Below are 26317 nucleotides of genomic sequence, written 5' to 3'. Positions count from 1 at the left end.
TCCAGCGAGTGTAGCAAAGTGGAGGTTGCCTGCTGTTTTGGGGTGACATTATGTGAGGCGAATGTACACCGCTGGTAGTCATGGAAGGCGCCATAACGGCTGTACAATAGGTAAATGCCATCCTCTGACCAATAGTGCAACTATATCGGCAGCATATTGGCGAAGCATTCGTCTTCATGGACGACAATTCGCGCCCCCATCGTGCACATCTTGTGAATGACTTCCTTCAGGATAACGACATTGCTCGACTAGAGCGGCCAACATTTTCTCCAGACATGAACCCTATCGAACATGTCTGGGATAGATTGAAAAGGGCTGTTTATGGACGATGTAACCCACCAACCACGCTGAGGGATCTGCATTGAATGGTCATTGAGGAGTGGGACAACTTGGACCAACAGTGCCTTGATGAACTTGTGGATAGTATGCAACAAGGAATTCAGGCATGCATCAATGCAAGAGGGCGTGCTACTGGGTATTAGAGGTATTGGTGTGTACAGCAATCTGCACCACCACCTCTGAAGGTCTCGCTGTATGGTGGTACAACATACAATGTGCGGTTTTCATGAGCAATAAAAAGGGCGGAAATGATGTTTATGTTGATCTCTATTCTAATTTTCTGTACAGGTTTCGGAAGTCTCGTAATCAAGATGACGCAAAACTTTTTTTGATATGTGTATATTACATTTTTGTCTGTAGTTAGCATTATTATTTGTTGTTTCATGTCTTGGTCTGTATGTGACACTTCCTCCTCCTTGTTCAACAGCAGCCTTCGACATGTCGAGGCCTGCAAGAACAAGCATCAGTATGTCGACCTCTGCCACAGCCGGGACTACAGCAACCTCAGCCGCCATCTTGCCGAGATCTGCACTGATCTCTGGACCTGAGGCAGCAACAACCTCCAGGTGTCAACCTGCAGTGACCACGGAGATCCTGTGGTGCACATTTTCCACATGCTGGAGCAGGACTAGAAGCTGTTATTGTCTGTGCCACTCATCGATTTGTGTGATGAGGACACTCAGCCTGTTTCTGATGCCTCAGATGGTGATGATGGTTCCAAACAGCAGAAAGATGGAGGTCAGTACCGGTCATCAATGTATGACCCATCCCACCAGACCATCCCTATAGTACTGCAGGGGCTGAGTGTAGATGCTATGGACAAGAAGGTTCCACACATAGTCTACTTGCTGGAGCAGGACAAAGAGCTGCTATTATCTGTCCCACTCATCAATTTGTGTGGTGAGGAGGCGTAGTCCATTCCCAGCAATGCAGGATAGTACTGGTCACTAACATATGACCCATCTTAGCAGAACATCCCTGTGGTAGTGCAGGGCAAAGTGCAGATGCCGTGGGTAAGAAGGTATCAAGCGTGTGCATGCTTTTCAGTTCTACATACAATTTAACTCCTAATGGAACGAAACATGTAAATGTGGGTATAGAAGAACATCATGAGTGGGACTTGCATGTGAGGACAGAAATTGAAAATGCATCAAAGGGTGTTAAAGTGCCTATTTCTAAGTTCGACTGATACGAAATATGACGTGCAGAGTGCTACATCAATCAGCAGATGAACACAGAGTGTTATCCAACTAGTACCCCACCGGACATTCGCCTAACTTGTATGGCACTATCTATTACAACTGTGTACGATGACTCTGCTCCATGTGTGAAATCGGATGACAAGTGTGTTTATCTATGGCATGCCTCAGTTATGAACTTAGAGACTGAGTCGGTGGTTGCCAAGCATAGACTTCACATACAATCATGTTAAATTTTCTGTGTGTGCGTTGTGTGCATGTTGATGATTTGGAACAATACCTTTGTTTCTGCATGAACACAGAGTCAAACGAGAAACAGGTTAAATGTAAATGTGAAAAACTGGAGTATTGTGAGGTGCCAATTGGTTTGAAGGTGATCCGCGTGGAACTTATTGCAAACCAAAAAGCTTTATTTGGGTAATATTGTACACTTTCAAAGAAAATCAAGAAAGAATCTGATGATTTTTTGAAGTACTACATCTGATGTACATTATTTAAATAAATAGTGTGTATATATAATCTCAAACTGTGTTTGTGTTTTATTTCATCCCTCTCTTACTGTAGTCCAAGTATTACACTTATTAATGTCACTATTTTCAATGCTTTGTCTATAATTAAGCAGCAGCAGACAATTGCCTCAAACACCTCCTCACCAGTCATTATCAAATTAAATAATGGAGTTACTTTTCATGCAGACACACACACACACACACACACACACACACTGTTTGAGTAACCAATTTAGCTCAGTTGGTTAAGTGATGGAGCTGTAGTGTCTACACATACTATTACCATGTGTGTATGTGTGTCTTCCTATATATGCCCACTATTTGTCAGTACCTGATGTAGTCAGCATTATGGCAGAGTGGGTGAAACATCCTTGTCACAATGACTTTGTTGTAGGTGACTGCTCCTGTGAAGATTTAAAACAAGACCAGAAGAAGAAGAAGAGTGGAATACTGCTTCTTGAAAATATATGAGCAACTATTGTAAGTCTATCCAACTGTGGCAAGACTAATGTTTATGATGTTGCTAACGCATGTAGATGGAGCCCAATTTGATCATGATTGTGCATTTTCAAAACCACTCTTTCAGCCCACGTATCAGACTTCACAGGAAATATTGCGCGGTGTTAAGGGCATTACATGCCCGACATTAAGTGAAAGCGGTGATATCCCCCCACCTGGAAAAGTAAAGCCAGACACTGTGCTCGTATTTGACGATGTTCCTGCGGAAAACCAAGACGAAATTCGACAATATTTTCGTTTCGGTCGTCATTTTGGTGCTGATGAATTTTATCTAAATCAAACGTATTCCAAAATCCAAAAACTGTTGGTTAGGGACATTGCAAACCTTATTATAGCCTCCAAACAAGACAATCTGAATTTAAAACACATTTACCAACCACATGTAGGAACTGACATCTCGTTCAATGACTTTGTAAAGATATGAGCTGATTGCTGGAATCATTCACAGTATGGGTTTCTCGTTCTTGATAAAACACGGAAACTGAATGATAGTTGATACAGGAGAAACTTCCAATAGTTTCTCTGTATATAGCCTGCTAAGAGAGGTGAGTACATCAGTATACACATCACCATGGCCAAATTCGCGAGCATGCCTGGCTCTCAACCCGATAGAATGGGAGTACATAGACAAAACATTCGCTTGTACACGGATGCGAAAATTCATACTATCGTGTATAAAGTTGGAGGAGTGTTCAGGGAGCTAGAGACGTATTACCAAACTCTTCTGAGAATGATCAACGCATTAAAGTATCTAGTTAATAACATCGGTAAGAAAGTTACTGACTTAATTGAAAAGGCTGAGGCTATTGAGGGGAAAAACAGGTGTATAGGCCCTTGTTATTGATACGGGGGAGGAAGAAGAGCCGAGATATACAGCCTCACACTGCTGAGAAGTCTGATTAGTTATATATCGACGTTTGGATGACTTATGGCAGGCTGTTCTTGTGAATATGAGGGAATATTCATAAGAGAGTAATGGATTCAAATATATTTTAATGGTTATTGACACATACTTTAAATTTGCCTGGGCATTATCTGTTAAAACAAAAACGGGGAGAAATGTCGCGGATGTGTTTGAGTTTTCGCAGCAGACAGGGACGAATCGATGCCTAGACAACCTCCAAACTGATCACGGTGGAGAGTTTTACAACAGGTATTTCCAGACGGTGATGCAGCGGTACGGAATACATCACTACTCAACATCCACCCAATTGAAGGCGAGTATCGTGGACCGTCTGAACAGAATAATAAAACGTCAAATGTGGATGGTTTTTAATCTTCGCAACTCATACAAATGGACAGGTATCGCATTTGAGAAATCGTATCTGCCAAATCCTGTCAACAGAGATATTTAGAGTTTCAAAGGTGCAAAGAAGAAATCTTAGAACTTATATCTTGAAGGATAGCAAGGGTGAAGAAATTGCAGGTCAAGTCTACACCGAAAAGTTGCAGAAAATCTCAGAACCGAATGTGTTTCTCGTGGAGAGAGTCATAAGACGTCGAGGAAACAGAGCGCTAGTCAAATGGCTTGGTTTTCCTGAAGCACAAAACAGTTGGACTGATGCTAACGATTTGCTATATAATGAGGCGCGCAATCCACCACCACCACAGTAACATAACATGCGTGTTAGGAGACGCACTATAGGAGGTGGTGCTATTCTAGACAAACTGCTAGTGGAATTACACATACTGGGATATAACTAATGTCAACCTGGAGCAAAGCTTCAAAAATGCTTGGCACAAGTTTATAAGGGGATTAATCTGCTCGATGAAGTGTGTATGGAATACGACATTGAATATGCAGCAAATAAATGTCTCCCAAGTCGTTACATTGCAGACAGAATTTTAGCTGATAAGGTTAAGGCGATACGCAGAAGAAAGGATATTGGTATAGGTCAACGCACTGCAGCATTTGCAGTTGATAAAACCATGCGTGGAAAAATTAAGTTATGGATGCTGCACGTTGTTCACTAAAGAAGAAGAAGGAGAAGAATAAGAAGAGTAGGAAGCAAAGGTGTTCGAAAAACTGTATCATGAAAGCGATGTATGCAGCTAGAAAAGCTCTGAAGCAGAAAGGAGTGGGAAGAAGAAGAGGATCAGTTAAAGGATCTCAAGTTCTACCAATACCCAAGGCGTATGGTGGTTTTCTTTCATTCCTCATTCCAACCATCTCATCTCTCTCGGCGGTGTGGTCCCTCGCTGGTGGTGCTGCAGCCGGCCGGAGTGGCCGAGCGGTTCTAGGCGCTTCAGTCTGGAACCGAGTGACCGCTACGGTCGCAGCTTCGAATCCTGCCTCGGGCATGGATGTGTGTAATGTCCTTAGGTTACTTAGGTTTAAGTAGTTCTAAGTTGTAGCGGACTGATGACCACAGATGTTAAGTCCCATAGTGCTCAGAGACATTTGGTGGTGCTGCAACTATTGCTCGAACATTCGAGATCACGCATAACTCCCAAGCGCAGTTAGGAGAAGCAAGAAGACGTAACTGCATGGTGGAAGCTACAGCCATTGGAAAAGAACTATATCTGAAGCCGTACAGGAAAGGGCTTGGTATATTCATAAATAATTAAGAGTCCATTAGCAATTCTACCAGATCGGGCACAAATGGTGATCTACTTAAGTTCGCTAGAAAAAAAATCAACATTCCGAGATTCCGTGGTGTGTTTATGCAGGTTACATTACCGAAAACTATCTGGAAAACTGGTGAATGTGGTATTGTGACTTTAGATGTTGCTGAAGGTCCCGGCACCCTTGGGCGTCATATGTTATGAAAAATACAGATACCGTCTACTATTTAGACTTATTTGGTGACCTGCAACCGCCAAAAGAATTACAACGCTACTTTACTCGCAGAAGATGTGTGTTCTACAATTTTCGGCGCTATCAGGATTTAATACACACCTCTGCGTACGCCTATGCATCATGTTTCTGTCGACGTCTACAAAGAATTAGAAGAACACGTAAGGAAGGGCTTCAAACATCCCTTCATCAGTTGAGGTTAAGATGCAATGTCGTACACTTTGACTTTAAAAGAACGATCATCTGTATTATGTGCAGATTAGTTCCCGCCAATTGATTTGAGCATTGGTAAATGTAGGTTTGCGATGAATGGACTGGAGACGTAGAACAGCACCCCAAATATCAGCGAGGCTAACAACAACCTGCATCTGGATATTAAAAGTGCAAAAAACATCTTGGCAATACAAACTCATGCATACGATATCGACGATTTAAACGAAGTTTTAAAACAGCCTGGAAAAGGAGCCTGGAAAAGGAGCTACGTGTAAACATCAATACACTTAAATCTGAAATGAAGACTGTGAATGCAACGACTGACTTTAACCAGAGAGCTTCAATAGGGCGCCTACTGGGTTTCACAAAAGAACAGGTCTTGAAGAAGGATCCCAGTAAATTTTACAACTCAGATCAGACTGTGGACATACTGCCTGTCAGCACAATCCGAGTCGAGTGTAACATTGCAACGAACTCCTATCTCAACAACATTCTGATTCATGCTATTTACGGAGTCTTCTCCTCGCTTGCAACAGGGTATAAGATTTTTGAGACTCTCACCAATTCAGTATAACTTCCAGTAAAAGCTCAGACATTGGACTATATGGAGTTGCTTATTGTGGACCAGAATAATCAACTTGACGAATTTTCCGGTGAGGAAATCATTGTATAATTACATCTAAGACAGAATGGGCGTACAGTATAAAACCAATACAAGCAATCCACGGCACGTCATTTCGGTTCCAAACCACAAAGTGATAACACATGCGAACTACAAGTTTCTTAAATCATTTCTCTTGAAACCTCGCAATGACACTCTCACTCAACATAACCAGTCTAATAGAGTATGATGAGCGAATTATACGCGAGGAATACTTCTCGCATAAACCTTATGCTTCAACCACATTTAACAAGAACGATGAAATTAAGGTTGTCATCCAGCACCTAGAGCTGACCCTTCCATGCTAGAGTTTCATATATTTGGAGGAATGATTCAAGAAAACTGATGGCAGCGCCACAGTGGGATCCAAGTGCTTCAGCATTCCTGTTTTAAGAGATTCGCTATGAACTCAGTGGGCCTGAGATTGACCGTACACACAACGTCAGCATAATATCCGCCCTTAAAACATAAGTCTCTGCGTCACCTATTGATTTGAATGGTTTAGAAAATGCAGGATAGTTCGTAGACGATCCGGTGGATAGAACAGTTGCAGTTTACAAATGTTTAACTGCATGCATACCTCTAAAAATACTTATGGGCTACTTTGGGGACATGAAGCAGATTATTACGAATGCCAAAAAGAAACTCATTTTGGTATGGAGTATGACAGATACATCTACATCTACATTTATATTCCGCAAGCCACCCAACGGTGTGTGGCGGAGGGCACTTCACGTGCCACTGCCATTACCTCTCTCTCCTGTTTCAGTCTCGTATGGTTCGAGGGAAGAACGACTGTCTGAAAGCCTCCGTGTATGCTCTAATCTCTCTAATTTTACATTCGTGATCTCCTCGGGAGGTATAAGTAGGGGGAAGCAATATATTCGATACCTCATCCAGAAACGCACCCTCTCGAAACCTGGCGAGCAAGCTACACTGCGATGCAGAGCGCCTCTCTTGCAGAGTTTGACACTTGAGTTTGTTAAACATCTTGAAGCAAAGCAAGCGCTGTATCATGTATAAGATACAGAGGCGAGCGAGTGCACGGGACTTACCCTAGTTCACTGCTAGTAGCGTCACGTCATCGTAACGCGCCTGCATATAGTATTGCACCACATTTAACATAAAAGTAAAAATTAAGATTTGTGTGTAAAACTTTGTTAAAGTATAGTTCTATGTAATAATGTTTCAGGTAACAAATCTTAATGTTATAAAATTAGTAGTTTACGTAAAATTCACGTTTTGAAAGAAAAATAGGAGGCGCTAAATAATGACGCTAGGAAGCCAAAATTTGGTGAGAAGGTGCAGTAAGAAGTCATTAATGAGTGGTGCTGGTTTCCAAAACCATAAAACTAAAATTGACTCCAGAATCCGCGTTTTTCGGAAAAATCAGAGGCGCGAAATAATAGAGCTACAATATTGAAAATTGGTAGGATGCTTCAGTTCACCCTAATAATAATAATGGAAATACCACAATCAGTTACCTCTTCTAGTTTTTTAGTAATTTAGTAAAAACTACTTTTGTGAGTAAAATGTACATAAGCATTATAGATTAAGTACTTTAAATTTTAATGATAAAACAAATTCTTTAAGACCAATGATCAGATAGGACAATTAACAAAGCTACACCAAGTTTTAGTCTTGTAGCATAATTAACAGCTGATACAAGTCTTGATAAAGCTATGGTTCAGAGGTAACAATCTACCGTTAGTTCCATTGTAAAAATTCTAGAGAGTAAAGTTTTAATTTTAGCGGGCTGAGATTTTCTACGTGCTTCTGTACTGCTCAGATGTATGTATACAAAAATTGAGAAGTTTGTAAAGCTATTATTAAATGTGATATTTAAGATTATGTGCCTGAGATAGCGATCATTTGGAGGCGGCAGGCATCTGCATAGGAACGGAAAGAACAGATGCTCTCTTGGCGGTACGCGCCGGAGCTATATAAAAAGAGCGGCAGAGGCAGTAGTAAGCTCACTCCGCATTAGACCAACGCCTAGTCCACGCGAGCTTAACGTCCGATCGCGCCTCGCCTCGGGTGACGTCATAGCGGGCTGTGACATGCGCGTACTTAGCAATGTAAACGGACATTGAAAATCGCGAGGACTGTACACCGTCCTGGATCGTTTAGACTTCGGTAACAAACTGTTATTGTGCCGTCCGTGTGAAGTATAATTCCGCGTGGCAAGTGGTGACTAACTCCACTTTTAAGGCGAGCATTAATCTTTTATTTTTTTAAACATTATTGCGAACTATTAATAGAGCACCGTTAGTTAGAGTAATGAACTATTCGGGAGGAACTTGCTGTAGAAGTCGCCTCTGAACTATTAAACGATTGGCTGAATTAACAATATTTAATGTCTTTAGCATTTTCAGAAGTTTCGAGTAATTTGTGTGAGCCTTTAAGATAATAAAATCTTGTTTGGAACTTTAAATTTTATTGAAGCAGCCCTAATCCCGTGAAGAACTATGGATATTTTTCGTTTAGCTGGGCTGTACAGGAATGTGGCCGTGCAGACTGGGAACTAAGGTCAGTAAGTTTCCCTTCGCTTTCTGACTGGCCACCAAATTAGTTGCCAGGCTCGCGTGATTTAAGGTGGCAATGTTCAACTTTCATTCAACATTAAACAACGACTTCTTCGCCGTCCCACATATGTTGCATCGGCAATAGTCTGTTACGTGAAAAGAACATTCAAACAACTCATTCGACAACTTCTTCGCCGCCCCACAATCTCCGTAACGCTATCATGGTTACCAAATAACCCTGTGACGAAACGCGCCGCTCTTCTTTGGATCTTCTCTATCTCCTCCGTCAACCAGATCTGGTACGGATCCCACACTGATGAGCAATACTCAAGTATAGGTAGAACGAGTGTTTTGTAAGCCACCTCCTTTGATGATGGATTACATTTTCTAAGGACTCTCCCAATGAATCTCAACCTGGTACCCGCCTTACCAACAATTAATTTTATATGATCATTCCACTTCAAATCGTTCCGCACGCATACTAGCAGATATTTTACAGAAGTAACTGCTACCAGTGTTTGTTCCGCTATCATATAATCATACAATAAAGGATCCTCCTTTCTATGTATTCGCAGTACAATACATTTGTCTATGTTAAGGGTCAGTTGCCACTCCCTGCACCAAGTGCCTATCCGCTGCAGATCTTCCTGTATTTCGCTACAAGTTTCTAATGCTGCAACTTCTCTGTACACTACAGCATCATCCGCGAAAAGCCTCATGGAACTTCCGACACTATCTACCAGGTCATTTATATATATTGTGAAAAGCAATGGTCTCATAACACTCCCCTGTGGCACACCAGAGGTTACTTTAACGTCTGTAGACGTCTCTCCATTGATAACAGCATGCTGTATTCTGTTTGCTAAAAACTCTTCAATACAGCCACACAGCTGGTCTGATATTCCGTATGCTCTTACTTTGTTTATCAGGCGACAGTGCGGAACTGTATCGAACGCCTTCCGGAAGTCTAGGAAAATAGCATCTACCTGGGAGCCTGTATCTAATAATTTCTGGGTCTCATGAACAAATAAAGCGAGTTGGGTCTCACACGATCGCTGTTTCCGGAATCCATGTTGATTCCTACAGAGTAGATTCTGCGTTTCCAAAAACGACATGATACTCGAGCAAGAAACATGTTCTAAAATTCTACAACAGATCGACGTCAGAGATATAGGTTTATAGTTTTGCGCATCTGCTCGACGACCCTTCTTGAAGACTGGGACTACCTGTGCTCTTTTCCAATCATTTGGAACCTTCCGTTCCTCTAGAGACTTGCGGTACACGGCTGTTAGAAGGGGGCAAGTTCTTTCGAGTACTCTGTGTAGAATCGAATTGGTATCCCGTCAGGTCCAGTGGAGTTTCCTCTGTTGAGTGATTCCATTTGTTTTTCTATTCCTTGGACACTTATTTCGATGTCAGCCATTTTTTCGTTTGTGCGAGGATTTAGAGAAGGAACTGGAATGTGGTCTTCCTCTGTGAAACAGCTTTGGAAAAAGTGTTTAGTATTTCAGCTTCACGCGTGTCATCCTCTGTTTCAATGACATCATCATCCCGGAGTGTCTGGATATGCTGTTTCGAGCCACTTACTGATTTAACGTAAGACCAGAACTTCCTAGGATTTTCTGTCAAGTCGGTATATAGAATTTTACTTTCGAATTCACTGAAAGCTTCACGCATAGCCCTCCTTACGCTAACTTTGACATCGTTTAGGTTCTGTTTGTCTGAGAGGTTTTGGCTGCGTTTAAACTTGGAGTGAAGCTCTCTTTGCTTTCGCAGTAGTTTCCTAACTTTTTTGTTGAACCACGGTGGGTTTTTCCCGTCGCTCACATGTTTTACTCGGCACGTACCTGTCTAAAACGCATTTTACGATTGCCTTGAACTTTTTCCATAAAGACTCACCATTGTCAGTGTCGGAACAGAAATTTTCGTTTTGATCTGTTAGGTAGTCTGAAATCTGCCTTCTATTACTCTTGCTAAACAGATAAACCTTCCGCCCTTCTTTTATATTCCTTTTAACTTCCACATTCAGGGATGCTGCAACGGCCTTATGATCACTGATTCCCTGTTCTGCACATACAGAGTCGAAAAGTTCGGGTCTGTTTGTTATCAGTAGGTCCAAGTGAAACGTCCCCTTAGAAAAATTTATACAAGACTGTGCTTAAACTGACACACAATAGTTTTTAGCGCAACGCAATCTGACTTTTAAAAATCCCTACGAAAGAATGGCCCTGACTAACATTAACCTATACGTTTCACAAATCACTTACCTCACAAAAATCTTCGTTACTCAAGCTACTGCAATACAGCTAGCGCCACTACTGCCAGCTAAATAAAAGATTCAAACTACTGAAGGCACTAACTACTGATAGGCATAGTTAGCAAATGAAAGATTTTAATAGAGAACAAACAATGTATTTACCTCACTAGTCATAATATATATAGTAGTTCATGACACCATTTCTTACAAATTTCAAAACTCCGCCATCTCTCTCCCCACGTCCACCACTGCTGGCGGCTCACCTCCAACCGCGCAACGCTACGCGCTGTTAGCATCCAGCTGCCGCTGCTCAACACTACAATGGCAGACAACAATGCAAACTAAACACAGACTGCGCACAGCACAGCCAGTGATTTTTCATACCGAGCGCTAAGCGGCGTTACCAATAAGAAAACCTAAACAGCCTACTTACACAAGATGTTATCTCCACGAGTCAGTTCTCTGTTTAATTGCTCGAGGTAATTTTCGGATAGTGCACTCAAAATAATGTCACTCGATGCTCTGTCCCTACCACCCGTCCTAAACATCTGAGTGTCCCAGTCTATATCTGGTAAATTGAAATCTCCACCTAAGACTATAACATGCTAAGAAAATTTATGTGAAATGTATTCTAAATTTTCTCTCAGTTGTTCTGCCACTAATGCTGCTGAGTCGGGAGGTCGGTAAAAGGAGCCAATTATTAACCTAGTTCGGTTGTTGAGTGTAACCGCCACCCATAATAATTCACAGCAACTATCCACTTCTACTTCACTACAAGATAAATTACTACTAACAGCGACGAACACTCCACCACCGGTTGCATACAATCTATCCTTTCTAAACACCGTCTGTACCTTTCTAAAAATTTCGGCAGAATTTATCTCTGGCTTCAGCCAGCTTTCTGTACCTATAACGATTTCAGCTTCGGTGCTTTCTATCAGCGCTTGAAGTTCCGGTACTTTACCAACGCAGCTTCGACAGTTTACAATTACAATACCAATTGCTGCTTGATCCCCGCATGTCCTGACTTTTCCCCCCACCCGTTGAGGCTGTTGCCCTTTCTGTACTTGTCCGAGGCCATCTAACTTATAAAAACCGCCCAGCCCACGCTACACAACCCCTGCTACCCGTTTAGCCGCTTGTTGCGTCTAGTGGACTCCTGACCTATCCAGAGGAACCCGAAACCCCACCACCGTATGGCGCAAGTCGAGGAATCTGCAGCCCACATGGTCGCAGAACCGTCTCAGCCTCTGATTCAGACCCTCCACTCGGCTCTGTACCAAAGGTCTGCAGTCAGTCTGTCGACGATGCTGCAGATGGTGAGCTCTGTTTTCATCCCGCTAGCGAGACTGGCAGTCTTCACCAAATCAGATAGCCGCCGGAAGCCAGAGAGGATTTCCTCCGATCCATAGCGACACACATCATTGGTGCCGACATGTACGACCAACTGCAGATGGGTGCACCCTGTACCCTTCATGGCATCCAGAAGGACCCTTTCCACATCTGGAATGATTCCCCTCGGTATGCACACGGAGTGCACATTGGTTTTCTTCCCCTCTCTTGCTGCCATATCCCTAAGGGGTCCAATTACGCGCCTGACGTTGGAGCTCCGAACTACCAGTAAGCCCACCCTCTGCGACCGCCCGGATCTTGCAAACTGAGGGGCAACCTCTGGAATAGGACAAGCAGCCATGTCAGGCCGAAGATCAGTATCAGCCTGAGACAAAGCCTGAAACCGGTTCGTCAGACAAACCGGAGAGGCCTTCCGTTCAGCTCTCCGGAATGTCTTTCGCCCCCTGCTACACCTTGAGACGACCTCCCATTCTACCACAGGGATCAGCCTCAATGCGGGCAGTATCCCGGGCAACCACAGTCGTAGTCCTATCGGGGGATGCGTGGGACGAGCTGGCCGCCCCCGACAAACCCCCATCCGGACCCCCACAGTGATGCCCATTGGCAACAGCCTCAAGCTGTGTGACCGAAGCCAACACTGCCTGAAGCTGGGAGCGAAGGGATGCCAACTCAGCCTGCATCCGAACACAGCAGTTGCAGTCCCTATCCATGCTAAAAACTGTTTTGCAAAGAACGTCTGAGCTAATCTACAGAGAGCGCAAACAAGTCAACACAAAATTTAAGCGGTTATTAAAATACAAGATTTCCTAGTAAATGCAGTAATGCTGCTACTTGCGCACTGCTGACACACTGCTCGGCGGCGGAAGGAGACTACGCGAGTTTACACTATTCAGGTACTAAAACGCGATGCTACAACTCTCAAATACTATAATACGCCCGAAATTTATGAATTAAACAATGCAAGTACCAAAAACACGCAAAAAGAAATTAAGAATTAAAATATGTAACAAATGAGTGAGCTAGGAGTATACGACTTGCTGCTGCAACTACTTATCCAACGGCGGCAGGGAGCACACGTAATAACTCATATGTTCATGGAGCTCAAGAGGAGAATATGACCAGAATCAGCAAGATAATATGGAAAATGCCTCACATCAGTGTATTAGACGAGGAGCGTTTGAATCTTTTAAAATTTCTGAAGTCCGGTACATACGTACTACTAACATTCATCTCTTGGAGGTTTTCGAACACCCAGCGCTACTAACTGAAAGCACACAATCACAGGCTATTAAAACCTTTTCTCAGCTAGAGACGCCTAGATTCATCATACTTGCGTTTCAGACTGATAGGGAAGGGAATATAGCAAATGATTCCACTGTATTCAACAACTGCTAGTTAACTAATGCCAGAGTGTTCCTGAATTCAGAATTCTACCCATATGACAATTTGCACCTGCAGTGGGATGAAAATGTATACAATCTAGTAAATGCGCTGACACTTGATGGCCCAGCACTGAAATCTGCAGCAATTTGCAGAAGGGTTGGACTTTTTCCATGTTGAACGATTCTCTTCAGTCATCATTGGTTCCGTTCTGGCAGGATCCTTTTCTAGCTGCTACAATGTTGGAGATTTGATGTTTTATCGGATTCCTAATATTCACCTAACAACTGTGCCAGGCACTTGTTGCTTATATAGGCATTGCCGACCGCAGCTCCGTATTCTGCCTGTTTACATATCTCTGCATTTGAATACTAGTGCCTATACAAATTGCTTTGGCGCTTCATTGTATATACACTCCTGGAAATGGAAAAAAGAACACATTGACACCGGTGTGTCAGACCCACCATACTTGCTCCGGACACTGCGAGAGGGCTGTACTTGCAATGATCACACGCACGGCACAGCGGACACACCAGGAACCGCGGTGTTGGCCGTCGAATGGCGCTAGCTGCGCAGCATTTGTGCACCGCCGCCGTCAGTGTCAGCCAGTTTGCCGTGGCATACGGAGCTCCATCGCAGTCTTTAACACTGGTAGCATGCTGCGACAGCGTGGACGTGAACCGTATGTGCAGTTGACGGACTTCGAGCGAGGGCGTATAGTGGGCATGCGGGAGGCCGGGTCGACGTACCGCCGAATTGCTCAATACGTGGGGCGTGAGGTCTCCACAGTACATCGATGTTGTCGCCAGTGGTCGGCGGAAGGTGCACGTGCCCGTCGACCTGGGACCGGACCGCAGCGACGCACGGATGCAGGCCAAGACCGTAGAAGCCTACGCAGTGCCGTAGGGGACCGCACCGCCACTTCCCAGCAAATTAGGGACACTGTTGCTCCTGGGGTATCGGCGAGGACCATTCGCAACCATCTCCATTAAGCTGGGCTACGGTCCCGCACACCATTAGGCCGTCTTCCGCTCACGCCCCAACATCGTGCAGCCCGCCTCTAGTGGTGTCGCGACAGGCGTGACTGGAGGGACGAATGGAGACGTGTCGTCTTCAGCGATGAGAGTCGCTTCTGCCTTGGTGCCAATGATGGTCGTATGCATGTTTGGCGCCGTGCAGGTGAGCGCCACAATCTGGACTGCATACGACCGAGGCACACAGGGCCAACACCCGGCATCATGGTGTGGGGAGCGATCTCCTACACTGGCCGTACACCTCTGGTGATCGTCGAGGGGACACTGAATAGTGCACGGTACATCCAAACCGTCATCGAACCAATAGTTCTACCATTCCTAGACCGGCAAGGGAACTTGCTGTTCCAACAGGACAATGCACGTCCGCATGTATCCCGTGCCACCCAACGTGCTCTAGAAGGTGTAAGTCAACTACCCTGGCCAGCAAGATCTCCGGATCTGTCCCCCATTGAGCATGTTTGGGACTGGATGAAGCGTCGTCTCACGCGGTCTGCACGTCCAGCACGAACGCTGGTCCAACTGAGGCACCAGGTGGAAATGGCATGGCAAGCCGTTCCACAGGACTACATCCAGCATCTCTACGATCGTCTCCATGGGAGAATAGCAGCCTGCATTGCTGCGAAAGGTGGATATACACTGTACTAGTGCCGACATTGTGCATGCTCTGTTGCCTGTGTCTATGTGCCTGTGGTTCTGTCAGTGTGATCATGTGATGTATCTGACCCCAGGAATGTGTCAATAAAGTTTCCCCTTCCTGGGACAATGAATTCACGGTGTTCTTATTTCAATTTCCAGGAGTGTATTTTGTTATCTGTCATCTTAAACTTCGCCCACTCATTAGCACTCATCTTCAGAAAAACTAATGTAATTTGTGTCATGTATATCCTTTATACTCGTACAAAATGCAACAGGGGGAAAGATGTTTTTTGTAAATAACAACAACAAAGATGTAAAATTTGATTTTTGAGATACAGTTCAGTTCTTGAGATACAATTCAGTTCTTGAAGTACAGTTCATTTCTTGAGATACAATTCAGTTCTTGAGGTACAGTTCAGTTCTTGAGATGTAATTTGGCTCTCGTATTGCAATGCAAAAATACTTTTAACTTACACGCTACAACAGTAACACTGGTCGAGAATATTCTTTACAATTTTTTTTCTCAGTAGCACTGGATGATAATCAGATATATAAATCTGTATTAAAACTAAATCAGAGATACTTTTTTTACTACTACAACTAAATTTCACCACAGTCCCAGTAGCACAGCTTTTACAATACTTCTGAGGGACTTTGAAACTAATTAGTCTTGTACAGCTAGCGGCAGGTAAAACTTAAATACGCACATGGTGTGTGTGTGTGTGTGTGTGTGTGTGTGTGTGTGTGTGTGTGTATTTACACGATACAGACACTATGTATGGATAAATAAATACAGAAATATTTTTCCTTATGCTTTTGTTTACATTTTTTAACTATTTAACTTATTTACATTTTTTGCAGACTCATATTTCCTTGTTTTGTGCTTTTTTTCCCCACACATGCTGTGTGTGTGTGTGTGTGTGTGTGTGTGTGTGTGTGTGTGTGTGTGTGTGTGTACATTTATACATAGTACAGATAAATAAATATTTACATCACACACACACACACGCACACAAACCAACAGAAACATACACACATAGTTATTTGCACTATGATAGAAGGTTCACAGTACTACTCTGCAGACACACACACTCTCCGTGTCTCACACATATTAACGTCGGCCGTGGTGGTCTCGCGGTTCTAGGCGCTTAGTCCGGAACCGCGCGTCTGCTACGGTCGCAGGTTCGAATCCTGCCTCGGGCATGGATGTGTGTGATGTCCTTAGGTTAGTTAGGTTTAAGTAGTTCTAGGGGACTGATGACCTAAGATGTTAAGTCCCATAGTGCTCAGAGCCATTTGAACCCTTTGAACCACATATTTTCCCCAATCAGAGTCCCCCCAACTCTTCTCTCGCTACAGGTGAATAGTGTGAGCATAGGAGATTCTCAATCCCGTCATCACAAATGGCCCTTTTATCGTCATGTCTCGTTGATATGCCGATTTTAGACAGCAGCACTGTGTACACCTCATGTCCTCTCGATCGCATACTAGTTTGCCACACCACATGCAGAGGCTGCAGTGCAGCAAAACGAAAACCATTGTACAGACACTGCAACTAACCTTCAGCAGAGAGGGCTCTCGATGCCCTGTGACACACACTCTTCGCCCACGTCTGGGTGGCACCTTCCAATGTGCGATACGCATAAATGTTTGGTCACAGACCCACAAACTGCCGGTAGCGTTCTCGCTCCCCACGCCCGGGTTCCCGGGTTCGATTCCCGGCGGGGTCAGGGATTTTCTCTGTCTCGTGATGGCTGGGTGTTGTGTGCTGTCCATAGGTTAGTTAGGTTTAAGTAGTTCTAAGTTCTAGGGGACTGATGACCGTAGCTGTTAAGTCCCATAGTGCTCAGAGCCATTTGTACCCACAAACTGCACAATTGGCAATCCATTCGCCTGGTCGTTCGTAAGACCGATAACCTTCTTGTTATGTGGAACAATACCATAAGGATTATCGGCCTTGTACGTCGAGGTGACGAATTCATTACTGTGGTACCTCATTACTTCACACAGATTGCAGTTCTTCATCCAATAGATGAAGCTCTCCCATATCCATATAAAGAAATTTAGGATCTGTGAAATGAGTTTTCGAGAACTCATTGTGAAGGTTTCCAGAATTATATAGCGTAGGGCCCCTCCACGCCCGCACCAACGTGGTGACCAAACCAAAAGTTCGACTGTCACCTCCGTCAATATGTTAGTTACACAATAGGTGGATCACAGGATGCTGGGCTGTGATGTTCTCCGTGCGTCTGGGTAAGACTACGCATTAACACGGTCCATCAGGCGATAGATAGTGGACGAAACGCGAATGAGGGCAGCAATTTGAAGAGCAGAGGGAAAAAAGTGCCAAGGCTCGTGCCGTGGGAAAAAAACCTGCGACAGTGGGATGGGTAGTAAGAGCAGAAGTGGCTTACTAGCTGCGATAGTTCATGCAAGGTTGGGTTTGTTAGTATGGGTATCATGCATCATTACCGTGGCAGGCGATGGCGATGTATATGAGTTTGCTGCAGCTGCTGCATTCCTGGAACAATCAGGATCGTTATATATTAGTGGGAGATCGGCCATAGATCATCTCACTGTGGGGGGGGGGGGGGGGGGAGCTTGTCTGTATGTAGTGTACGGTACGGCTTCCCTGCGTGATGCCAGTTATTCGACAAGTGTGTTCCAACTGGATATCCAGTAACGGTGGCTGATTAACAGGGGCTCACCTGTACTGTTGTGTTTGCGTGTACTTAGCCATAGATGTTAGGTCCTTACAAGTATGTCTTTTGGTCTTCTATGTTTCCATCTATGGTTGTGGTCGTAGTTCCCCAGTTTCAGAATAAACGGGTTCTGCGAATGTCTGGATTTTCTGTATAGTCTTGTGGTGAGTTTGTGGATTACCTCCGTGAGAGTCTCAAGTCGGTATTCCCGGTGAGGGTCCGCGATCCGTGTGTATCGTGGAACATTGCTTGTTTTGTATGATCTGCAGACGGCGGAGGCGTGTGGGCACAACGTATCCCCAGACAGGGGCTGCGTACGTCATCAGGGGTCGGATAAGTGTCATGTACATGGACCTCGACACCCTTATGTTCAGTGGGCTACGCCTGTCGAGCATAGGGTAGAGCTCTTTGAGCCTCGCGCTTGCTCGGTTGGTCATGTGTTGTATGTGGTCCCCGCAGAGTAATTTCTGGTCCAGCAGACATCGAGGTATTTGACTTTCTTGCGGAGACGTATTGGGCGTGCATATAGAGTTACTGGTTTGCAGTATCGGCGTTTGCACAGTTGCTTCGGTCTTCTAATGAACAGAACGGCTTCGCACTTGTCGACGTTTACTCTAACACGCCATTTCTCTAACCAAGGCTCAGCCACTCTGAGCGAGGTCTGTAAGCGTGACGTAATGTTTGATAATTTTCAATCTTGGGCGAGGATGGCTGTGTAATCTGCGTGAATTTCCATCGTTGTGTTGTGTGTGGTTGGGAGATCGTTTATGTAGAGGTTAAACAGTAGTGGCTCTAGGATGCTTCCCTGGGGTACTCCCGCGTGTATACCGTGTCGTGTTGATTGCTTTTCCTGCACGTCAGTGTTGAAACCCCTGTCTGTGAGGTATGAGTGTGTGAGACGCACCAGCCCGTCGGGGAACCCCGCATCGCTGAGTTTGCGAATGAGGCCGTTGTGCCACAGACGGTCGAAAGCCTTTTCGATGTTCAGGAACACCGCCCCTGTTGCTTTGTTTGAGTTGAAGCCATGTGTCATATGTTTCAGAATGAGATTTTCACTCTGCAGCGGAGTGTGCTCTGATATGAAACTTCCTGGCAGATTAAAAGTGTGTGCCGGACCAATACTCGAACTCGGGAACTTTGCTTTTCAAGGGCAAGTGCTCTACCATCTGAGTCACCCAAGCACGACTCACGCCCCGTCCACGATATGTGCCGAGGCACAAATACGTTTCGTTGCTAGCGATGACTCTGACGAGACCGAGAAGGAGGTTGAGGCAGTGCTACTGGGTCCGACCAGTGCTGCTGCTGCTGTAGGCCTGGCCCACTAGCCTGAGGGGTGGTAGCTGACTGCTTTATCCACAGACACAATGCTGGGGCGGCTGTTGTGGCTGCTTCTTGCGTGGCGACTAGCGGTGCCCTTGCTGGTGAGGCATGCGTCTTTGGGCCTCACTTTGGCGAGGTGCCAAAGTGCCAGGATGACCGGAGCAGGTGACGTGTTCGGGGTTGTAGGGCATGGCTGGGTAGAAGAAGGTGGCTGTTTTTAGCAATCTTCCTCTTTATTGTTGGTTCTTCCAATACATTTTCCGGTAGCTCAGCCCCACAGCTCGCGACGCCGCCCTCGGTCAGCGGCTGTGCAGGCGGTACGAGGTTAGCAGCACGAGGCCCGGCCCAGCACACCTCCTGTAGACGCGGTGGCTCGTGACGACGCCGGGAGTCGCCAGTGCAGCAGCGGGCAACGCCCCTGCCGGCCGATCCTCGGGGACAGCGTCACTGATGACGACGACGTAACAGCAACCGAGGGCGTTGCAGCTGTGGAGATGTTGCTGCTGTAGAATAGAGAGAGAATAACGAAACAAAGATTAAATACAACTTTCCAGAAAGTGGTAGCTGCTGTTGGAAGGAAAGACAGAATACAGATGACCACATTGTTATATGAGTAGAATGAGTAATTACCTTTCACACCGTGGGTCCACGGCGCGAGCATTTCATCAGCGTCGTCAGATATCTCTATTATCCAGTCAGGAAAGTCAACCTCCTCTCTAAGGGCTAGGTCACGCTGTCTTTGCAGAGGTATTTCACTGACCCATTCAGGTATCATCCTCATCAGAATCAATATGGTGCCTCCAATCTATCTCATCAATAAGAACAAAAGATAAATGTACAGATTTGCTAGAAAAGACGAAAAACCTCGTATACTACAGACACAAGCAAACAAACAAACAAAATTAGAATTTTTTTCCACTTACAAGACTGCTCTGCTGTCTCATTGGGTGCTGGAGACTGTTGCTGCAGTCTCCAGCTGCCTGTCTAGGAGATCTAACCCCTCTAGAATTGTTGCTGTGACAAGACGAAACATAAATTTTTGAATTACATAGCGATTACCACATAGATATTTCTTTTTTCTATGCTTACACTTTGCTGTCGCTGTGTATCCGCTGCTGGAGGCGGTTCCACAATGTGTAGCTGGTGTATTTTTTTAGCCTCCAGCGTTGCCTCAAGCTCAAGCTGCATTTTTATCATGTGGGCTACAACAAGAACAAGCATGAAATAAGAAGTAAGTCAACGATACAAAACCAGATTACACTACTACAACCATGTAATTTTTCAATACTCATGTGACATTTCCAGTTGTGGGCTTTGCACAGGAAGCTGGACCTCAACAGGGAGAGTTTGCTGTGGTCCAACCTCCTCCTCCTCTCGTCTGTCCTCCAAATCCAGGATAAAATCCTGGAGTTGCTTTCTGAAACAAGGAAAAGAAACTGAATTACCGACGAGAGTTTTTAACACATTACTTTTTTTCTTGATTTCTACACCATAACCACATATTTACAAAAATAAACTAGTTAATCAATTAGTAGTTCATATTCTTCTTCTTTTTCTTCTTCTACAATTCTACATAACTTGTCACTGACGCTAATGCTACTCGATGTCACTGATTGCTTCATTTTAGTCAACAGAAGCACACAACCAAGAAGCAGCCACACTGTCGAATTGATGCTGGCAGAATGAGACTGGGAGTGGAAAGGGTAGAGCTTCCATAGACACAATGATTTGGCAGAAACCAATCAGGAGCGGCTGTTGATGGAACATATTGAACAGTATTTTTCAGGAGCTAACAGGAGTGTGGAATTCCACCCCACCTGGTGACGAATGTTTGTCTGAGCACGCAGGGCTAGTTGGTGCTTGTCTGCCAGCCACGGGTTTCGCGCGCTTTTGCACGCGGGTTCTGGTGGGCTCTGGAAATACCAACTAGTTCCACTGATCCGTTCTTCGTGGTGGATGCGCTCGTCGATCCGGATGGAGTAGTCCGGTCCGGTTCCGGTCGGCAGTTTACTCCATGGCGAACTGCAGCCGTTGGTCCCGGCTTACGACTGTGCCTAGTGAAGGGAACTACTGTGATAGTGTATTTAACTATATTTTTTACGTGATGAATCATCTTCAGAGTTTCGACATAGAGTATTTTCGCTCTATTATTTTGGTTTCAATATATAAACAATACTAAAAATGGTTCTGAGCACTATGGGACTTAACTGCTGAGGTCATCAGTTCCCCAGAACTTAGAACTACTCAAACCTAACTAACGTAAGGACATCACGCACATCCATGCCCGAGGCAGGATTCGAACCTGCGACCGTAGCGGTCACGCGGTTTCAGACTGTAGTGCCTAGAACCGCTCGGCCACTCTGGCCGGCTGTAAACAGTACTCCAGCGCAATGTATTTTCGATTGTATTTGCATTTATTTATTTTTACAAGCTGTATTTACGTTCCCAAGTGCAGCTGGGAAGACAGTGCAGTGTTTTGTGTGCGTGTGTATTTGCAATATATGTTTAAAGCAATATTTGCGAATTTATTGAGGCACCAAACGCTTTACCTATTTTTTTTATGCGCGCAGATATTCCAAAGCAGTGTCGACTTGTAGTTTTAATTAATATTTCCTACTGTGCAAGTGTGTATTCAATTTGTGAAATCTATCCTGACAAGTTATTTACCTATTTATTTGTGACACGTCTTGAAGCAAACTGCTGTGCAGGGATCTTGCTGAAGGTGTAATCAGAGATACATCAAATTGGATTTAATGACTCCTGAAGCAATTCATGCTTAAAGACAATGGAAGGCTGCGGTATTTCCCACAAAAGTGCCTGAAGTCTCTCATGGAGGAAGGCTGGGTGAAGTCTTAGAGGTTTCAAAGTGTTCCAGAAACTGCCGTGATCTTTTTAAAGTCTGGGTTCGAGTGTGGCAGTATTCTTCGGAATAAAACGTGTTATACACTGCTGGAAATGGAAAAAAGAATACATTGACACCGGTGTGTCAGACCCACCATACTTGCTCCGGACACTGCGAGAGGGCTGTACAAGCAATGATCACACTCACGGCACAGCGGACACACCAGGAACCGCGGTGTTGGCCGTCGAATGGAGCTAGCTGCGCAGCATTTGTGCACCGCCGCCGTCAGTGTCAGCCAGTTTGCCGTGGCATACGGAGCTCCATCGCAGTCTTTAACACTGGCAGCATGACGCGACAGCGTGGACGTGAACCGTATGTGCAGTTGACGGACTTTGAGAGAGGGCGTATAGTGGCCATGCGGGAGGCCGGGTTGACGTACCACCGAATTGCTCAACACGTGGGGCGTGAGGTCTCCACAGTACATCGATGTTGTCGCCAGTGGTCGGCGGAAGGTGCACGTGCCCGTCGACCTGGGACCGGACCGCAGCGACGCACGGATGCACGCCAAGACCGTAGGATCCTACGCAGTGCCGTAGCGGACCGCACCACCACTTCCCAGCAAATTAGGGACACTGTTGCTCCTGGGGTATCGGAGAGGACCATTCGCAACCGTCTCCATTAAGCTGGGTTACGGTCCCGCACACCTTTAGGCCGTCTTCCGCTCACGCCCCAACATCGTGCAGCCCGCCTCCAGTGGTGTCGCTACAGGCGTGAATGGAGGGGCGAATGGAGACGTGTCGTCTTCAGCGATGAGAGTCGCTTCTGCCTTGGTGCCAATGATGGTCGTATGCGTGTTTGGCGCCGTGCAGGTGAGCGCCACAATCAGGACTGCATACGACCGAGGCACACAGGGCCAACACCCGGCATCATGGTGTGGGGAGCGATCTTCTACACTGGCCGTACACCTCTGGTGATCGTCGAGGGGACACTGAATAGTGCATGGTACATCCAAACCGTCATCGAACCCATCGTTCTACCATTCCTAGACCGGCAAGGGAACTTGCTGTTCCAACAGGACAATGCACGTCCGCATGTATCCCGTGCCACCCAACGTGCTCTAGAAGGTGTAAGTCAACTACCCTGGCCAGCAAGATCTCCGGATCTGTCCGCCATTGAGCATGTTTGGGACTGGATGAAGCGTCGTCTCACGCGGTCTGCACGTCCAGCACGAACGCTGGTCCAACTGAGGCGCCAGGTGGAAATGGCATGGCAAGCCGTTCCACAGGACTACATCCAGCATATCTACGATCGTCTCCATGGGAGAATAGCAGCCTGCATTGCTGCGAAAGGTGGATATACACTGTAGTAGTGCCGACATTGTGCATGCTCTGTTGCCTGTGTCTATGTGCCTGTGGTTCTGTCAGTGTGATCATGTGATGTACCTGACCCCAGGAATGTGTCAATAAAGTTTCCCCTTCCTGGGACAATGAATTCACGGTGTTCTTATTTCAATTTCCAGGAGTGTATATATACTAAGATGGCATCTGTTCTTTCGGACATGACTATGCAGCTCGTTAGAATAAACTTACAATGAAATGAACACCCTCAGCTGTTTACAGGCGTTGACATACGTCAACGGGGACAGATGAAAATGTGTACCCAAACCGGGTTTCGAACCCGGAACTCCTGCTTACGTGGCAGACGCTCTATCCATCTGAGCCACCGAGGACACAGAAGACAGCGCGACTGCAGGGATTTATCTTTGGCACGTCTCCCGCGAAACCCACATTCTCAACGTATTGTCCCGCACTGCATTCGTAATGCCCCCGCCCATTATACTCATTACTCGCGGCGCGTTGCCGATTCCCGTAAGAGTTCGGGCACTGTTTGTGCATTCGCACAGAAGAAGAGGATGGTCAATTGGCCGGGGAGCCTTAACTTTGCTGAACAGCAGTTATGGACTCAGCTTGCTCTGTTTCTTCATGTAAAGTGGAATGTAGCAGGTGTAGTACCCTCCTACTGTTGGTCAGCTGTAAACTACTTTTTGGTCAGCTGCAGCGACAGTTAGTGGGGAGGGGTGGTCAAACACAAGTCGGGAGATTTTCAATCTGCAGCTTTATCCTAAGAAAGCGATAATACTCTGTGAGCCCTTCCCAACAGTGAAATATGAGCAATTGTAATCGTAAATTACGCACCATGGCTGAAGCGCTAGAAATATGTAGATGGCTTAACTGCATCGATATAGGACACTGTCTAGTATGCTTCGGTGTATACGTTCGAGAATTCACCATGAATGGACACACTGTGCCGTCATCTATCTACGTTCACAATCTAGTATATGGTACATGCAAAGTAGTGGATAGTTGGTTTAGCAATGATAGAGAAATTGGGTAGCGTGCTGCCATGTCATTGATTAGTGTTGAAATTACAGAAAAGCTGCTAAATTTGCTAAAAGTGATCCCATAATCAACTGTGAGGATGGTTCCGTCAATCTGATAAATATAAAGTCAGAGGATGATTTGTCGAAAGTAGAATCCGATTTGGATTTCAGTGAGACTGCCAGGTTAGAACCAGTCTCTGATGAGGAAGTCATTGAGGTAGAGGTCAAAAAGGAGAAGATAGAATTAATAACTTTATCCGATAGTGAAACTGAGCTCAATGTGTCTCAAATACAGCCAGGTCAGGAAATGCCAAGTGGCAAGGCAGAGGCTCCGAATCGGATGCAGTTGTTGTTCGCGAAACTGGAGTCAAATCTAAAGGAACTAAAGGATAATAATAGAGAGTTAGAAAGAAAAATAGAGAGTAAAATTGATGATAATAATAATAATGTCGTGTGACGAGGACCTCCCGTCGGGTAGACCGCTCGCCTGGTGAAAGTCATTCGATTTGACGCCACTTCGGCGACTTGCGCGTGGATGCGGATGAAATGATGATGATTAGGACAACACAGCACCCAGTCCCTTAGCGGATAAAATCTCCGAACGGCTGGGTCGCGCTGCCCACCTTTTTTTTTTTTTTTTTTTTGAAGGCGTTATTGTTATTTATTTATTTGCATTGTGTTTTTGTAATATTCACTATTACCATGAAATTATGTGGGCACATCGGCGAAAGAGAAAAAAAATATATAAATTCTGGGTAAAGAAAAAGGAAAAGCAAAAAGAAATAAAATCCGCGCAATCTGCGACGCGCGCTCCCATCCGCGGAGGTCAGAAGTAGAATCGATCGTAGGCGGCTTAGACTCTGACACCGCCGGCGGAGGAGGGGTAGGTGAGCCAGGCACCCGCCAACTTAGTCGTGGTCTAACGAAGACCCCTCGAAGATAGTTAGCAAATAAATAATGTTCGGTAACGTGGCGTGTTTTCTAGAGCTGCATGGGCTGTTCGTAAATAGGTCCAGAAGTCGAGGCGGGATTTAGGGGATAAGCGACCGCACACACTTTGACCCACGTTAACAGCATGACATCTGGCGGCGGGAAAACGTTTGTTCTCCGGGTATAGGAACATTCGAGGTTCGATTGTGTCTGGTGGTACCCGGAGATAGCAGGCAATGATTTGCTGCACGAAGTGCCAAACATCTTGGGAATAGGCGCATGTCAGACGGTGGTCATCAGTGTCTAGTTGCTGGCAAAGGAGACAAAGAGGGGATTCTCAGCTACCGGGGGCGGACAGTAAAATTGATACCAGTAATAAAGAGTTAAGAGAAGAAATGCCATCAAAAATGAATAGTTTAAATTATAAAATTGATGCTTTCCGTCATGATACACAAGTTAAAGTAGGGCAGCAGTTAAATAAAATGCATTGTGCTTTTAAGTGCGAAATTGACAAAGTTGGCAAAGATTTCCAAGATGCAGATGAACTTTTGGAATGGAGGTTGTCAGAAAGAATAGGCAACGAATCCACTTTGCTCTAACAGGATAAATGCGGTAAAAGTTAAAGTAGATACCTGTCAGAAAAACGTTAAAGAAGTAAAAGAAAATTGTAAGGAATTTTGTGAAGAGAACAAAAGATGTTCTGACAGGGTGGGAGCAGTAG

The sequence above is a fragment of the Schistocerca gregaria genome, chromosome X (assembly GCF_023897955.1).
Source record: "Schistocerca gregaria isolate iqSchGreg1 chromosome X, iqSchGreg1.2, whole genome shotgun sequence".
In the NCBI taxonomy this organism is placed as follows: Eukaryota; Metazoa; Arthropoda; class Insecta; order Orthoptera; family Acrididae; genus Schistocerca; species Schistocerca gregaria.
Note: the sequence above shows the minus strand (reverse complement) of the source record.